The 14,755-nt window shown below is 36.7% G+C and overlaps 1 long non-coding RNA gene across 1 annotated transcript in view; it reads right to left on the bottom strand.

Annotated features, from left to right (window-relative positions):
* The window catches only part of LOC145689016 (uncharacterized), a 32,825-nt gene that overhangs the window by 2,476 nt on the left and 15,594 nt on the right, over positions 1-14,755 (bottom strand). The window contains exons 2-3 of the long non-coding RNA XR_014132061.1: positions 8,306-8,358; positions 3,896-3,983 (exon numbers count right to left, since the gene is read on the bottom strand). This is a non-coding gene — a long non-coding RNA (uncharacterized LOC145689016). The remainder of the gene's footprint in view (positions 1-3,895; positions 3,984-8,305; positions 8,359-14,755) is intronic.

Raw genomic sequence — 14,755 nt, 5'->3', positions numbered from 1 at the left:
GCAGTAATCTGTAGCCGGTGTGGATGAGCACGAGACAAGATTTGTGGCTGTTTCGTCTCGAAAATGTGCTGTAAAAGTGATGTCTCGACTCAAAAAATGTATATTTCTCTATTGGAAGAGTCGTGTCTCGACTCGAATTTTCTCAGGAAAATCCTGTCTCGACTCGTCTCGTGCGCATCCCTAGTAGCCGGAAAAAATATTGAATGAAATGTATGAAAGCAAAATCTTGAGTAAGAAAGTCATCATGGCAAACAAAACTTTTCTAAAATCACCCGATATGTAAGAAGGAAACCCTAGTCTTACTTTGATTCTACATGAAACAATAGCCTCAAACTGACAAACAAGATATAAATGGAAGTTCACAAAATATGAGAATACTCTTGAAGGAGAACATGAACATTCAGAAATAAATCTATGCTTATATCTGAAACAACACTAAAAGTGGACTTATTTATGAATTGCCAATAGATTTAGACAGAACTTGATGTTCGAGGTTATATATGCCACAACCGAACAAGGTTGTGCTATTTCTATCACGTCGTTACCGTCGCACTGTTTACTATGTTAATTCCTCTTTCTTGCTACTATCACGCCATTTTAATGTCAAAACTGCAGTAACTGTTTTTGGTCATGTTTCACTTCGTTGAATTCCCTTCAATTCGGAGTGTAAATTTCGCCGTAGTAAAATTATAAGGCTGTGTCCTACGAAAAGTATTTTTGTGGATATGCAAAGGTTAAGTACGACTAGAAGAATACGTGGGCACCCAATTAATCTGAACATACAAGAGGTAAAACTAAATAGAGAACTACTAAGCGAAAGGTAGCGAAATTTCTGTCCGTGCATGCAGTGGATGTCTTGCAAGCATCAAACGGAAACACTACGTTGAACCATGATGTACAGGCCGTGTTACTTTACGAGTGGAAATTGTAACAGGAAATTATATAGTAGTGAGGAACATCAACCAATGTTTGAACCTGGAACTATCAATAGGCGAACAGCTTAACATTATTTGAACCGATTTCGAGAGACGATATCAACCTTAGAAATGATGATCTGGAAAACCACCAACGCTTGTGGAAAACGACACTTTTGAGAACGGAAGTGGAAAAGGATCCACGTCAAACGGTGTAACAGTTTTCTCCCTCAAGAGCCATTCCAAACCATCTGAACCAACAGAAACGGTGGAAACGATAGACGAATGACTGACAGATTGACTTGATGAACCGCACAAAAGAACAACGACTGGAATTCTGCTTTCTTCTCTTGGTTTCAGAAACAAGAAGGATATACTATTGCATCATACCGTAAGATGTGAGATGTGAAATGCATAGTCCAAGAGAACTCTAGCAGGTCAGGATGGTGCTACGATTGAGGAGAACCACCTCGAAAAATGACTGAATCATTTCTTACAAACGCGATTATGAGCAAAGTTCACCGTTTGGTGGGATGCTGGTGGTACAATGCACTGGAATCTAGTCGAGAAACTACACCAGTCCTACACAGGAGAAATCACTCGTATGCAACAGAAGTTACGCTAACAGAAGCCTTCATTTGTCAAAAAAAAGGGACTTTTATCTTGCATAACAATATAAACCAAATACAAATTACACCCATTTGCTCCGTATAGATGTTGTATTTATATGCAGTAATCGTTCTTAACGGTACTGTTCCCAACAGGTGTCTTCAGAAGTAGCTAAATGAAGCACAGAATTTACCAAAAAAAACTTTACACTTGCCTCAAATTATAGCTACATTTATAGCTAACAGAATTTATAAGTAAAGTAAGCTAAAAATTTACTAATTTCAATGTACTAACTTAAAACATACTATAATATTCTTCGTGATACACTCAAATCAAAAACTTCTATGATTTGCACTTAAAGCGTCTTCCACATATTTTGCTCTCTCATTGACAAGAAGTAATAAAATCAATTGAATTATTTTCTTAGTTTCCATTTCTTGTTGCAATTTTGGCTATATTTTGATGGCATTATTGACTACACGAGAAACAAGTCATAGCCTAGACAAATTCACTCCTCGCTCGAGCTCGAAGCTTAAGAAGTTTAAGAAACGTCTATTTGCGGTGAGACTGGAGTTTAGGTGAAAATAATATAAATAAGATACCTATTATAGTGTAGCAATGTGATTATTGTTGTAGATCAAAGGAATGGAAAATAGAAGCTCCGCATTGTTTCCATTCGTACTTGTCTAAAAGAAATTCTGATTAGGAAAGAGTAAAAGACAATTGAACTACCACGAAGAGGAAATGGATAGAAATTAGTCATCATGAACGTAAAATTTACCAAAATTGTAGCTAATAGCTAAACCACATTTTTGCTAGGTAATTGGCATATCGAAATTGCTAAATTAGCAAAAACTGCTTAAGGTAAGCATCGGATGTGATTATATGTTGCGTCCGTTTCCAAGAGATTAATTTATTAGATTTAATTGTGTGGCAAACAGTTTCGACATTGTATCCAAGCGTATATCATTGCGAGAGAAGTTTCTCAAGAAAGAGCTATATTTTAATTTCTTTTTAACCCTACGTTAGTAATGTACGTTTGTGTTGCGCAATTAGGACCGTTTTTGACTGGCGTCACCCACTTATTAAAATATAGGTCTATCCAGCATAAAATGTCTCTGTTTTAGATAATGCAGGATTTTTTCTTTATTATTTCGTTTACTTGAAAAAGTATTAATTACTACAGAATTATAATTCTGATTTAACAGACATCACTATAACAAAAATGTATTTCCATGGCCACTACACTGATTTTAGGCAAGTTATACAAGTATCTTTGAATGCTCTTCACGCCTTCACCTCTTATATTTTAAGCGCCCATTCTTGTAATTTTGTACTTCCCTCTTCGACAGGAATGACAACTATTGGAGCCTTGACCAAACGGGCCTTACCTCAGCTTCCAGGAAGATGAATAAGTCATGTTACTTGCTGGAGTACAAAAAAATTTTCGACGAATTCTGGCGTCCCATCTTGTTTCAAGATCTTTTCCATAATAAAATTGAGATGAGTTGTATATAATATCATTATCAATCAATTCTGAAGAACTGGACCTATATTCTTCATCACTCACCTCTAATTCCCACTCGGTGCTGTGGTTACTTCAAGTCACATGATCAATTTTATAATACCTTCCATCAGAAAACACTTCGGACTCCTTCTCTTCCTCTTCGAGCCACCACTACAGAACAACATTCGTGTCTTGTAACGTCTCTACCGGCGTTTTCCCGTTTAGTTGTTACGAATACAGGCGTGCAGTTGACTTTCGTGGCTAAGCGGTTAGCGTATGCTTTCCCGGCGGGAGCTCATGTGGTTCGAATTTCACGTTAATCAGTATGTCCCGTTTCATATAGCCTCGCTGCTGAAAGGGGTGTTAAAATCAACTCAACTCAACTCAGCGTGTAGTTGACAACTATCAGCCAAATACGCAACTGCAGAGAAAATTTATTCCTAATCAACTGTAGGTAAGAAAGAGAAGTGCCTTACTGCTGCCACAATAGACACCAACAATCAACGATCAGGTACGAAAACGAACGACTGTGATCATCAACACACAGTGTTCCAGGCTTCCAACGAATATTGATGGGTGCAATTGTCACCCACGCGCCTAACCCAGGATTTTGAAACATATACTTTCTTCATGTATTATGGATATCCCAAAATACGAGCTGTCAATACATTCCAGTGGAAAGAGTTTTTCACATGTCCTCCCGTTTCTTTGACTATTATGATTTTTAGACCCTGACAGGGCGGATGACTTTTCTGTGTGAATTAACAACACCTTTGGATCCTCAGCCCTAGGGAATGACATTCAAGGATATGAGGACATCACAAGGATATCTTGATACACAAATAACAATCCATGACCTTCTTACCCTTTTTGCCTCCTTTGCCTCCTTTTTCTCCTCCTCCTCCTTTATCACCACCTCCACCTCCTCCTCCTTTGCCTCCTCCACCTTTTTTCTGGAAAAAAGAGAGAAACAATTCAGGTTTACACGTCACATAAATATCTCGCTGACGGAAGATATTTACTGTAGAGTTGGGCAAGAGTTTACTCTTACTTATGGAATGTACTTATTGTACAGTTAGGGAAAGGCTTACAAGTAACTTATCTCCCTTATGAAATGTATTTAATATGGAGTTGGACAAAGGTTTACAAGTGATAATGATTTATCTCTTTCATGAATTCCACTTACTATAGAATTGGGCAAACGTTTACAGGACATAATTACTTATCTCCCTTATGGAATTCACTTACTGTGGTGTTGAACAAAGGCTAACAAGTAATAATCACTTATCTCTTAAATGAAACCCATTTAATATAGAGTTGAGCAAAGGCTTACAAATGATAGTCATTTATCTCCTTCATGTAATTCACTAACTGTAGAGTTCAGGAAATAAAATTGAACTGGAAGGAGCTGTATCTCAGTGACGAATACTATTCAAGCTCTGGCAAACCCAGAGGAATCTTAAAAATCCTTAGAGTAAGAGTTTTATCCTCTGTTAATTCAAGAATTTCCCAGGGAGAGAGTGTTTCTATTTCTTAATACCCTACTTGGTTAAGGTTTCCAACCAATGGAAAGTTAATCAGAGCAGCTGCTACGAGACCTTAATGCTCAGTATACAGTATGTCTTTCTCTCGCTACTTATATACCGTAAAATAAGTACTGAACTAAGAAATATGTTATCAGTTTCCTTTTATACATTTAACAGACCATGCTTTATTGACTAAATACATTACCATAATCGTGTGTAAATATTCTCAAAACATGATTCTCTTATAACGATAACATTTATAAATATGTATATGTTGATATGGACAACAGTCTGTAACGTATGATAGTATTTTCTTTTAGGCCAGACCTGAGCATTTAACTTGTTACGTTTTGTGGCCAGACATGTGTAAACATGTTTTCCTAGACAGTTCTTATATAATACGTAAAGAAGCCGTTAATAGTGGATGTATTTTTAATTATAAAGAAGTAATTTTGTGAAAAATAAAAAAGGTAAATGTAGAAAATCTTCGGAAAATAGGCCTACATCAGTTTTGGACGATGTTATGCATCGATTGACCAATCGCTATTTTGCGATTTTCGAGATTTTTACATCAGATAGTAGGAAACAATGTATATAATGTAAGAAAAATAGTTTGAAATCCTACTATTTATTTAAACGTTCAGGAGAAGCTATTTGACCAAGCTAGGGTGACCAACCGTCCCGTAAAAACGGGATTGTCACGTTTTTTTACTACCATTCCCGGTGTCCCGAAAACTTCTCCCGGGACGCCAAAATGTCCCGTATTTACGCACATTGAGTACAAAAAACCTTTTGAATCGCTAAAATTTCCTAATTTATATTATTTTCTAAGTTATGTGATAATATTGGAATAAGTCTAATTACTGTGCAACGTCACTACGACGTTTGCAGTATTGGATGTGGTGGCTGCACTGTTTTCCCTCCTAGGCCTTCCCACTCCGCAGACGGCAGTGCAAGGAGATGAAAGTCTTATGGAGAACAAACGTAACCTGATTTTACTCTCTGTTTCGGGTGGTGGAAAATTGAGGCGCTGTCATCAGTACAGTACACTGTTTTCGTAATTTCACTAAGATGTAACATACTTCCATTTACGAAAGGTGAACAGAAGTATAGAACTATAAAAGTGAAAGTAAAAAGAAAACTAGTTGTAAATGAAATAATATTTAAAGGTAAGACAATGTAAATAAAAGGAGTTGGAATCCGATGCTGAGAGTAATTATAAATTCTGTCGGTGATAGATTTGAGCGCTCATATATTTTTAGTAATGTTTTCAAATATTTAATTTTTTGTTAGCTGCTGATAGTTACTTATTATCTAATTAATTCCACAATCTTTTCAATAGGTTTTAAAAGGAAAGAGTGTAAATTTGTCCTTTGTTGTGAGAGATACAAAGAGAGAGAGAGAGAGAGAGAGAGAGAGAGAGAGAGAGAGAACGGAGAGGTTAAAAATATATATTTAGGGGAGCAACCTACCCAGAAATAAAAGGCGTCCCGTTTTTTCTAGTTTACGATTTGGTCACCCTAACCAAGCATCAAGTACTCGATCGTATTGGGAACAGGATTTTATTTCCTTTAATATCTCAGAACCGTGTTTTGGCGCTTGGTCAATTGATGCATAATACCGTCTATTGTATCTTGAGTGTTATCATTGAACATTTAATGAGTAAACTACGTTTTAATTACCTCCAGAAATTATTATATAGACAAACTTAGGGCCAATATATAGCTATTATAATATACTGTACATACAAATAAGAGAAAATTTCCATTAAACTCCGGATTACCAATACACCACGAGAAAAACCATCATCTTCATACATAAAATTTCCAGATTAACAGAAAACTTAAAACTCATTACCCCACATAAGAATATAATTATAGAACAAACTTCCAAATTCTGCTAAACAAATGCAAAATTTGCAGCTTAAAAAACAGCTAAAGTTGTTGTTACATAATCATCTGTTCTACAATATAGAAAAATACTTTCAATTAGAACTCTTGCATAGGACGAAGATTAAAGCTTACTTTCTGTACCCACGGATACAAACGTGAATTAACGTTTAAAATTTATCCCAGCTGCTGTTTAAATATTAGTTTTATGTTGTATCTTCATTGGAAAGTATTTTTTTTTTCTGAAAGTATTAGTTTTAAAACATTTTATACCTTCTAACGAGCAATAATTCACAGCTCCTAAGGTGGGAAAATTAAGTTTTGATAGGGTTCATGGCAATGTTATCTACCAACAAATCCCTTACAGGTCTTTTTACTTTCGGCGTTTTCGCTGATTATTCGAGGATATTATTATTTCTATTATTATTAACAGTAGTATTGCTTTGGCAACAATGTTGATATATGTAGGGCTGTGCGATATGTCGATATATCGATATCACGATATCATTTTATATCGATAATCGATATTGCAAAAATATCGATATCCGATATTGTCGATATTCGATATCGATATCCGATATTGTCGATATTCGATATCGCACAGCCCTAGATATATGTTTCTCATTTGTAGCGGAGACAAGATCTTGTTTAAAATGTTCCTACGTAGGTGTAAGTGTTTGGTGACCATTGTAAAGTTGCCTAGGCGATTGATAACTATTGTGAACCAGCCACGGAAGAACGAGGTGACTGGCACTCTCGAACGAAAGCAAATCGGCATTACCTGGAGACACTGCGACCGCACACATCGCCGATTCACATGTACTGAATTAGCAACTGAACCTAACATTTTATCATCCTCTGTGTACCAGATGCTAACCTTGGATATCGGCTTGCGTAATCTATCGGCAAAATGAGTACCACATATCCCAACTGAGACTGAGAATTGGCACAAATGGAAATGTTGAGTTTAGCGTCCTGTTCATCAGTGAGGCTATATGATTGACATTATGAGGTATTGGGACTCACTTTATTTGTCCGTCATGAGTTCCTTTGACTACCGCTGAGGGAGGAACGTTGCAGTGGCGTCCCAAGCATCATTTCGTCAATGAATTGAATTAAATTGAAAAAGGTTTTATTGAAGCGGGCAAGGTTCAGCATATTGCTGCTCTACCATTTCACCCTTGTCACGATGTAGTCTTGTGCGAAATGGAGCTATCACTGGCAACCAACTTATGCCACGTGATTGGAAACATATTCACAGCAGCACTAAGAAGATTGTATTGCTGAATTGTAAATGACTCCATGGTCGTATCATTTCCAATTCACATTGTCAGACCCATTGCCACGACAGACGCACACAAACCCTCGTATATATTTCGTACATACTTTTAATATATCTAAAAGTTTGACACAGTAAAACTTACATCAGAAAAGAGAAGCAAAGTTATACAATGTTACTGTAATATATTAAGTTAATTTGAAGTACATGTCTGAAATCTTAGTGTAAGCTATATGTTCCAGGACATGTTTATCCCACTTATCTCCTTAGTTAGGTGAGTCTACAGATCATGTAGAGCAGAATAGGGTAGACCTTTTCTGTTTTCTTATTGTGTAAACTGTATATTAAAGATGGGAAAGTAGGGAGTATAAGAATAAGAATTAAGACTAGAGGTACAGCGGATACAGAAACTAAATAACAATCAAAAAACTACACATCAATAAACATTCTTGCTATCTAAGATGCCCTTACATATTTTAGCCAGAAAAGGTGCAATTCTTAACAAAGATTATCAAATATATAGAAAAGTTTTTGACTTTAGTAATTAGTAATAGAAATTGAAAACAGATTTAAAAGCATACCTCATCACCTCCTTTACCACCACCACCACCTCCTCCTCCACCTCCTCCCCCTCCTGGAAAGCAAGAAGATCACATTTAGACTATATATAAGCACAAGGTGCACAAATAATACCAAAATATTTTATGGCGGAAATAGCCGGTTAGCCATAAAGAAACAGATACTTTTGACCTTTTGCAAAAACAAGAAGTTTAATCTTTTATTTCGCACTGTTCCTCTCAAGCAACATCGCATTCTATTGTGTTATCCGCACGAATTATAATTTCAGTGATCATTTAATTGGCATCATTCCTTTCATACAATATTCATATACATGATTTGCGGGTCGCTTCTTTAGATACTTCTAATCCTCGTCAACAGGGGACAGTCAAATTTAGTATTGTAGAAGCTTTATCTCCTACGTTCCGCGAAAGTTCTTTTTCAATTTGTTTGTGGTTTCTTGCTCTGTAGGAAGATATGTCAACGAAACTGTTGGTAATTACTGAGACTATTCTTATGATATTTGACCATAATAGGGCAATGCTGCTCTGTAGCTACACATAAGACCTATTTTATGGCAATGTTGCTTTGAAATAAACAGTCTGAATTTTGTAACCAAAGTACAAAAATACTTTAAAAGTTACGAAATTATGATCAGGAAGACATGGTTCAACCATAAAAGCAAACTAAATATTTTAATGGTAATGCTATCAATGCTTGCAAATTAACAACATGGCTTAAATGTATGGCAATTCAGTTGTACTAAATTTCACATAGCTAAGTCAAAAATGATTTATAAACCTTTTATCTGACGCGATAGATGTCATTCGATGGTACACCTGGCTAGAAAGCCTTTCCTAGCTATTGAGAAAAAGACTTATAAAATGCATCGTGTGGAGTATTGTTCTGTATGCGTTAGGAACATGAACATTACGCAAAAATGATGAAAAACGACTGCAAGCTTTCGAAATGTGGGTGTGTAGAAGAATTGAGAGAATTTGCTGGATCGAGCGAAAAACGAATAAGAAGGTGTTAGAAATGGTGGAGAAGAAAAGAACAATTTTAGATATTACTAACATAAATTACCCGCTTCACTGCGTTAAATTAAGAAAAAAATAGTAACATGTTCCGCTAGTCAGGTCACTTTTTACTATTACTGGTATCGGTCATTTTCGATGATTTATATATATCCTCCTTCCCTCCCCATGTTGTTGGGCACGGCATCCGAAGTGTCATTCATTGTTCATCTTAGCGACCCCGAAAACTGAATTCGACACTGATATTGGTAATTTTGATTATATTTATTAATATGACCGATATTAGTGTCGAATTTATAATTTTTGAGGTCGCTGAGATGAACAGTGACACTTCTAATAATGCCATTTAAATCCAAATTCAGCCCCGCAAAAAAATGTGGGAGGGGAAGGGGAATATATAAACATCATCGAAAATGACCGATACCAGTAAATATATCCCCCTCCCCTCCCATAATTTTTGCGTGGCTGAATTTGGATTTAAATGGGATCAGAAGTGTCACTGTTCATCTCAGCGACCTCAAAAACTATAGATTCGGCACTAATATCGGTCTTTTTCGATCATTTGTAAATGTCTTTCGATTCTTTTCAGTTATATCGTCAAAGTGATGTGACAAAAATCATCTCATGTTCGAATTTCATCTAGGTTGAAAATTTGATAGAGATCGATCCGGTGGTTCAAGAGTTATTAAGTTTTATTTATTTTTATATATCTCCCCCTTCTACCTCCAAGTTAAATTCTATCGTCCAAGTGAATAGACAAATATCACTCCAGGCTCGAACTTCATCTATGTTGAAAATTTGATCGAGATCGGTCAAGTGGTTCAAGAGTGAACTCTCCCAGACAGTCACTTTCATTTTTTTTTTTTACATATATCTCCGCCTCTCCTCCCCCTCTCCTACGTTGCACCGTCAAAGTTAAATGACAAAAATTATCTCAGGACCGAACCTTATCTATGTTGAAAGTTTGATCGAGATCGGTTTGGTGGTTCAAGAGTTATTAAGTTTTATTCATTTTCGTATATTTTCCTCTCCTCCCTCCCCCTCCCCTAGGATCTACTGTCAAAATGAAATGATAAAAAACTTCTCAGGTTTGAACTTCATATGTGTTGGAAATTTGATTGAGATCGATCGGGTGGTTCAAAAATTATTAATTCACTTTTATTTTTATAGCCTATTTAGGCTATTGATTTTTTTATATCTCCCTCTCCACCCCCTCCTCTAAGTTGCTTTGCCAAAGTGAAATGACAAAAATCATGCCAGTCCGAATCTCATGTACACTGAAAATTTGATCAAGATCGGTCGAGTGTTTCAAGAGTTATTAAGTTTTATTCATTTTTTGTATGCCCCCCATCCCCCTCCCCTAAACTCTGTCGTCAAAGTAAATAGCTAAAAATACTCCCAGGCCAGAACCGCATCTACGTTGAAAATTTGATTGAGATCGGTCGGGCAGTTGAAGAGATTAAGAGTCACAAACATAGTCACTTTCAATTTTATAATATAAATTAAGAACAGGAAAAGAAACCGGTCGGGACATTGGATAAGAAGGAACTATCCTATCATGACAAAAATCTTTTTAAGTTTTACGTCCCATGGTTATGCCGGCTAGGCTAAAGGAGACGGTGATGATGAGAAATGAAGGAAATGGTGGGACGAAGAAAGTGAGAGGAAATGGGAGAGCCCCGAGAAAAGATACGTAGCCTACACGGTGTTTGTTTACCACAAAGCTCACTTGGTGCGAGCTGGGAGTGAACCAAGGACCCCATACCCTAAAGGTGAACACTCTACCATTGATCCATCGCGGCCCCGAACTGTATCATGAGGCATGAGCTAGAAGGTATGGTGGCAGGAAAGAAAGGGAGGGCGCGAAGGAGACTACAATTAATGGACGACATCAAAACAAAATCATACAAGGAAAACAAAGAGGTTATGGGAAGACCGTGGAGCATGAAAGCTTCGCAGTTGCGGCAAATGACCTGGCAATACTGGCAGAATACCTATGGTGATCACGATGAACATTAATCAAATAACTAATAAAAGGCACGTTAAATATAACTTCCATCAAACTAGATTTAAATTCACGTTTTCATGAAGCATGTCTCAACTCGACACAAAAGGGTAGCATTCAATTGCAAAGGTAAACTTTTGAATAGGTAAAATTTTCATTGCTTGAAAAGAGAAAATTAAAGAGTCTTAAATTTAGCAAGGTTTGCCTAAAGAACTTAGCCCCTTCTCAATTTAATAATTCTACCTCCTTTTACCTGCACATTATTTCGAAACAATTTCATTTTCCAATTATTACGCATTAATGAATAACCACAAGAGATAATAATAATAATAATAAAATAACGTGTTGTTCCACAAGCTACGTATTTCCCGACTCAGGACCTTCACGGGCCTCCCGCTAGATGGCAGACGAGGCAGTGGTTTTGTAAGCAAAGACTAGCAATGACACACTCTAGCGTTGAGCACGTTAACCAATTAATCTAAGCTATTAGTAAAGAGATCGTGAAGTATTCTACAGCTGTACAAAAGTTACCTGGATTTTAAATCCGTGATATAACTTTGAATAATTTTACTTATTATAGTAAAGTTTTAGACACGCGTTGAGTAACATTGCAGGTATAGTGTTGAAATAGCCGTATGAGTCAAGGCAGAGAGTGTAGTTCATGCAGTCATGCAGTTATGCAGATCATGCAGTCGGTAGTTCACTATTTCCTTTCTAGAAAGTTAATTGTTTAAATTGGTGCCCTATATTTACTTGCTTATTTAGTTTTATAAATATATTACTCAGATAGATAGATAGATAGATGGATATATATATATATATATATATATATATATATATATATATATATATATATATATAGATAGATAGATAGATAGAATTCATTTTTGGGGTATTTTATGCAATACAATGTTTTTTTTATGCTTGTGATTAAATTCAGTTAAAAATGGGCATGAATTTATCTCATCCTGGTGGAAATTATCTGCACTCAATTAAAAAAAAGTATGTTGGACGGTAACTCTCGTAAAAGTCGCATTTCTGATGCTTCATAATCCTCGCCGTTTCTATAATTTAATATGCTACATGTTTGCATATCATCTTGCTCTAGAGCAGCGTTTCCCAACCGGTGTACCGTGAATGGGCTGCTGGTGTGTCGCGAGGAATCGAAACAAAATTATTAATTTTATAGCAATCAAATTGCAAAACGTAGGGGAAAATATATATATTTGTATTTCACATTACTATGAATCTACAAGTTTAAGTTTCATACCAGGTTACTATTCTGTACATTTCTAATGTTTAAGAAAAGTATTTATCATTGTTATGACCATTATTGCTTCTTTATTGTTGCAGACTATTTCACAACTTGAAAATTTAAAATATCATTAAATCCTTTCGACAAATTATCTACATTTGTGCTTTAAAAGTAAAAGAGATTCGTTTGTTCGTTCATTATTTAGTGATCTTCCTTCTTAATAAAAGGTTATATACAGTTTTTAAAAAGAAAGTGTATTTTTAAAACCTGAGTCAAATATTTCATTGTAATTGTTTTCTAATTTTAAATTAGAATGAAAAACAAGCATAATGATTTACACGGGGGAAAACCAGTGATAGAGCTTTCTTCTCTGTGAGGAGGAGATCAATAATCACAGAAAAAATATCACTGTGTTTTATATTTACAAATAATAATATCTATAAGTGTGCCGCGAGAATTCAAGTATAGGAAAGGGGGGCAAGAGTACGCAAATTTTAATTAAACTTATATATTTTGGTAAAAAATAGTTACAACGGAAAACTTTTACATGGAACACAAAACTTGAACTCTCCTTTACGAAATGTGAACTCAACTTTTATATACCTCTATTCTTAGAGGAACTAGAACTCATGAAATGAAAACATTCAAATTCGTACTCTTGCCCCTATATGTGGGGCAAGAGTACGAAATCAAAGGGGCAAGAGTACGCACCCAAAAGAGCATTAACAATTATCACAGATGAAGGTGCCTACTCCTTTATATGATGTGCATTGTTCATGCCACCATTCATGACATCTTGCGCACTTGTTCCAGTCTTCTATTGGTGGATCACTGTAAATGATATTGCATAATGGACACTCGTACACTACTTCCTCACTGACCTGAGGAGTTGTAGCTACAACTTCGGTTGTAGCTTTCCTGGTACAAGATGATGATTGCCTTTGCTCTTTGGAGGGCGCCGTTTCGAAAGTAAGTTCTGCTTGAAAGGGGAGGATGTCAGAATCTCTTATTGACTTCGAGAAGATCAAGATCTACTGGTTGAGTGCTTGGTAGCAGTTGGAGGAGGACTGACAACCACCAAAGGAGTGAATGATGTAAATGGTCCACATGGGCCCCTGCTTACCTCCAGTAAAGATCTAGTTTACTGGTTGAAGGTTTGGTAACCGATGAACAAGCAGCCAGCAGAGAAGTGTTTGATGTGGATAATCCGCATGAGCTCCTGCTTGCTTCTAGTGAGAACCAAGTAATACTAGTTGAAGGTTAGGTAACAGATGAATGAGAACGAGCAACCGGCAGAAGAGTATTTGAAGTGGACAGTCCGCATGAGCTCTTGCTTGTTTCTAGTGAGGATCTAGCGTTACTGGTTGAAGGTTTGGTAATAGATGAGCAACCGGCAGAAGAGTGTTTGAAGTGGACAGCCAGCATGAGCTCTTGCTTGCTTCTAGTGAGGATCTAGCGTTACTGGTTGAAGGTTTGGTAACAGATGAATGACAACGAGCAACCGGCAGAAGAGTGTTTGAAGTGGACAATCAGCATGAGCTCTTGCTTGCTTCTAGTGAGGATCTAACGTTACTGTTTAAAGGTTTGGTAACAGATGGAGGAGGACGAGCAACTGGCAAAGGAGTGTTTGATCTGGATGCACCGCATGGGTCCCTTTTTACTTCCAGTGAATCATCCGATAAACGATTTTGGGCTCTATTCAGGTCTGATGCTTGATTTGTTGCTTCAGGAATGCTTTCGTCTTCAGACCTGGCTTTTACATTTAAGTCTACCACATCCACAATAGAAGGAAGAAAATCTTCTTCAGTGAACACATCTGGATTCAGTAGGACAACTCCAGATTCTTGAAGGTTGGATACCAATGGTTGCAGCTTTGTAGTCATCATCATCATAGGTATTCTGCCTTTATTGGCAGATCACTTGCTGCAGCTGAGAAGCTTCCATGCTCCACGGTCCTCCACTAACTTCTTTGTCTTCACGTATGATCTTTCTGTTTTTATATCAACCATTAATTGTAGTCTCCTTCGACCCTCCCTCTCTTTCCCGCCACCATACCCGCTAGGACGTCCCTCATGATACAATATCTTCTTAGGCAATGTCTCAACCAGTTTCTCTTCCTCTTCCTAATAATATCTAAAATGTTCTTTTCTCACCCACCATTTCTAACACTCTCTCA

This window comes from Thermobia domestica, chromosome 7, assembly GCF_964235325.1.
Source record: "Thermobia domestica chromosome 7, izTheDome1.hap1.1, whole genome shotgun sequence".
Taxonomy (NCBI): Eukaryota; Metazoa; Arthropoda; class Insecta; order Zygentoma; family Lepismatidae; genus Thermobia; species Thermobia domestica.
The sequence above is the reverse complement of the archived record's forward strand: the minus strand, read 5'-3'. Positions and strand labels throughout refer to the sequence as shown.